This window comes from Geospiza fortis, unplaced genomic scaffold, assembly GCF_000277835.1.
Source record: "Geospiza fortis unplaced genomic scaffold, GeoFor_1.0 scaffold261, whole genome shotgun sequence".
In the NCBI taxonomy this organism is placed as follows: Eukaryota; Metazoa; Chordata; class Aves; order Passeriformes; family Thraupidae; genus Geospiza; species Geospiza fortis.
The window spans coordinates 217,959-222,440 of record NW_005054578.1 but is presented as its reverse complement, the minus strand read 5'-3'; positions in this window follow the sequence as shown (position 1 = coordinate 222,440).

The following is a 4,482-nucleotide window of genomic DNA, read 5'->3' as shown; positions in this document are numbered from 1 at the left end:
GGCTGCGCCCTGTTGCTCCCCGCAGCTCCCGAGGTTTACCGCCGGCCGCTCTCCCCCGCGGCCCGGACGTTTCCAGGAATTGCAAGAAAAATCCTGGAGAAAAAGCCGTGTTGTCACCAGAGTGCTGGTCATCTGGGAGAGGGGGAATTCCCTGGAAATGGCCTTATTGCAGACCTCGGAGTTAAACACCGAGGAAAACCAGAGAAAATACTGCGCTTTGAATAATACGCTCCTCACCAGCCCTCCAGAAAGGAACAGGAGGATTGTCTTTACTGGGAAATATAATCTATCTGGGATCAGAAATCGTGAAAAAAGTATAATCTTAAAATAGCTCGTGGAAGTTTTTTTGTGTTTTGGTTTTTTTTTTTTTTTTTGGTCAAGCTGGAATTAGGGCTGTCCAACTGCTGCAACTACATTTTTTACCTTACTGTGTTTGGACTTTCTGAATGTAGGCTCAGCTCTATGTTTCCTACACACGTAGCATATGGTTTTGGTTTGCTTGCTATGTTGGTTTTTTTAATCTTTCAGTTACTCTTACGTACTCTCAGTTCTTGCTCTGTTCTCCCTAAGACTTTTACCCCCAAATGTTTTATTTAAGTGCTAATACTGACAACAGTATCTTTAAAGCCAAGAAAAGCTACTCAATTGACTGTGCACCTCGTCAGGCGCACTACGTTCACTCCTGACAAGTTTTTGGTCCCAGCACATTTCTGCATCGTTGTATCTTTCTCTGCGATGGCCTAAACCTCCTTTGCTCACTGTCCCTGCCAGGTCCCAGCAATGGATCACTGAGACTAGTTACGGCAAGTTAAAGAGCTCATCAGTCAGTCTGAGCAGGGCTTTATCTGGAACCTGGTCAGTTAGTGCACATTCTGAAGCATTGAGTCCTCGGAGTGCTCCAGGATCCCTGGAAAAGATGGCATAAATGACTTGGGCACCTCACAGTCCACAAGGTACAGCATGAAACCAGAAGGGGTGAGACTGCTGAGCTGCATCCTTCACAGCAAAGCTGCTGTGGCTCCCGTTGCCAGGCTTGCATTCCTCCTGGTGTCCCTGCTCTTCTCTCCACAGAGGGCTGAGTTCCTGCACTCTGTAATGCCTTGCTTGGTAACCAGCTGGCGCACTGAGGGCTGACTGATTATGATGCACCAGGGAGGCATCTTATGGCAGAGAGGAATGCATGTTAAAGTTGCAGATCTTTGTCCTGAGAAGTGAAGCAAAGAAATTCAAATTTTGTGTGGCTTGGCTTTACTGAGCCCGCTTCAGCTTTCTGACCTCTGGTTCGGGTCACTCAGGGGAGGGTTCATTCAGAGCACTCCTGCTATCCTTCCAAAGCTCAGGAAAATGTATTACTTTTCATGGCTGAGCAAGGGGCTATGAGGAAGAATGTAAGTCTGTAGGTCTGGTGTAACAGCCTTTCTGATCTCTAAACATTTAAATCTGGTACTGTTCAACTCCTTGACATACTGAACTTGAATGAACATCAAAGTGACACATATTTTAGGGACTTTTATAATAGTTCAGCATGAGAGGTTCATTGAGTTTTAATCTTTGGTAAGAAGCCTCCCTACATTGAATAGATTGGCCTCAGTGCAAAAAGAAGCCCAGAGAAAGCTGAAAGAATTGGAGTCCTGCTCCAAGCACTGGAGATTTGGCATTTTTATTGATAGGAGTGAAGCACATAGGAGGCAAGCAGGAGACTTTCAGTGACTGAGAATAATGTTATGGGAGGTATTGTTTTCATTTAATACCCTTGAAAGTGAAATGTCCTGCATAATGTGTTCCACTATGTCCTGAGATATGTCCCTATATGTTCAGTGTGTTGGACTATGCTGTACCAAAGCTTATGAGGCAGTTCTGAATTCCCTCACACCCTGCCAGGACTAAGGCAGCCCCAGCACTGGCCCTCTATATGTTTACCAAGGAAACCCAGGTACCAAGAGGATGACACCTGGGTCCTGTGTAAGGGCTTGTGCCACAGGTGTGCTTCCCCTTCATAGCCACCTCTCATTCCTGATTTGAGCCACGCTGCAGCCCTGGCTCAGACCATGCTCCCTGGCTCATTGCCTGGGTCTTGTGTTGTGTGTAAATCACCCTCTACAGCACTGCTCACCGACAGAATCCTGCTTTCACACAGTCATGCTACTGCTGCCTCCTGACCCCGAGGCCAGGGATTGCAAAGAACTCCAGGAGAGCAGTAGAGCCCTCTTAAAACCTGGGAACAGATGTGATGTGATGTGCTGGGTGATGCTCTGGTAGGAACCATCTCTTGAAACACTCCAGAATTATTGTTACAGTGATAAGCAGCTTGTCCTGCATCATGTTTTCGAGCTTGTTACTACATTTCTAGATGTTCACAGCTAATTTCCTGTTCATTTTGAAAGAAGAAATAGAAAATAAAAGCAGGTGAGATTTTGCTACTTTATGAAGAAGCAAGTATGTGTTATTCCCTGTATGCCTGTGACAATGCAGATGCAGACAGTGCCAGGGCTATGTATTGAATGCAAAGCACCAGCTGGCTGAAAAGTGGGATTAGGGAAAGTTATTCTGCAGTGCATTCACTCTAATCACCAAAAAAAATGCAATTTAAGACAAATTTTTGGAGGATGTTTGGCTGGGGCTCACCTGGTAGATTTGCAGGCATCTTCCAGCCTGACAGTGGCAGAAATCAGATATAAGGGTGTTTTCAGCTATTCCCAAATGAGATCCTCTTTCTTTGTGGCACTTTAATGGACTCCAGGTTGTAATCACCGCCCCCATTTCTCTCCTGATGCTTCTAATTTGAGATAAATATTTGAGATTAGAAGTGGCTCTGGGTATGAAATGTGACCCTTCTCCTCCATGCAACTCTATGATTATGACATACTATTAATAATCACAATCACCTCTAATCCTACAATTTGGCAATGGTCAGCTCAAATTACATTGGTGTCTTTTTAACAGGAGCAACATTTCTGTAAGGGATGTGTCACTTCCAGATGCAAAAAAGGTGCAAAAGATGAAACAGCTGCCTGCTTCAGACATCAAATAGGAGCTACACCCACCCAGAAACGAGACCAGTGTTTTGGGCTATGAAACCCAAAGTGCATCTTTCAGATTGGAATGGCTGCTCTGCCTGAGCAGGGGATAGTCACTGCAGTTAACAAAATCATCTTAATTGCTTATTCGCCTCCAGAAAAAGTATTAATTAGTGGAAGAATGGGATATCTTTGTTATGCGTGAGATAATTGCAGAGCTTTGGATCTCTTTAAAGACTAAGTCAGACTATCTGAATTGAATATCAGATATTTGTTGCACCCTTTTTTAGACAAGTGTGTCAACTTTGAGAAAATCTTCCCCTTAAATGCTCACACCTCTTCATGTATATTTACAGCATAGCACAATTGAAAAGGTAGAAATCTAAATATCCTGAACACTGTATCTCTATAAATGTAATGGCAATGATACTGCCCAATGGGTGGACTTTGGAATCCGCATCCATAAGCTAGGGGATGTCTCTCCATCATTAAAATTCCCATGTTTCTCCCTTCTCTGACACTGCTGATATGGTTAACACAAGCAAGTGTTATCTTTTATGAAAGTGTCTTTCCTTGAAAGGATCTTTTTCTTTCATAAGCCAAGCAAACCAGACATTTTTGTGGGTGTTGGGGTAGAGGTGGAGACTTAACATATAGGATAAATATAGAAGAAGTAGAGAAAGGAGAAAGTATTTGGCATGTGGTTACAACTTAGGCTAAATAAATTCCAGTGGTTACTCAAACTAAAAGTTTTGGGTTTTGTTTGCTGTTTTTTTTGTTGTTTTTTTTTTTTGTTTTTGTTTTTGTTTTTTTTTTTTTGGTGAGTTGTTTTGTTTTCTTTCTATGATAGCAAACTAAACAGACTGTCATCGAATCTGAGAGTGCCTTTGATGCAGAGGCCATGCTGAGACTGAAGGGGAAACCCATAAATGAAATAAAGTCTCTGGGAAATTGTGTGTTGTGAAATGTATGATAATTTCAGTTCCTTGGCTGCAGCCATGTCTCCTGACCATCTGAGTTTGCAGCACTGACCACGAGGTTCCAAATGAACTTTTTTTTTTGCCAGAAGAAATGTCTCTCACGGGCAGCAGGATGCTGTGCTTTGTCTGACCAACGGCGCCCCGACTGCGGCACTGCCGGGACACTCCCGTGGCACAGGGAAGGCGGCAGGACGGTCCCCAGTCCCCTGCGACTTGCGGCGTTCGCCCGGGCTGTTATTTGGCTCAGGAGAGCCTTCCCTGTACGCGCAGGGATTTTCGGTGCCGCTGCTTGGGAGGGAGATCCGAACCCTTCTGCCCCAGGCATTTCTGGCGCTGCCTGGGGATGCCCGGGCCGGCCGGCCCTCGGTTAGGGGTCGCCGCCTGCTCTGCCGGCCAGGGTCCCGGTAAAACGAGAAAATGTTTTATTTCCCTGGGGGAGGATCCCGACACTGGAAACCCAAGGGAACAACACAGGCGCCGACAGC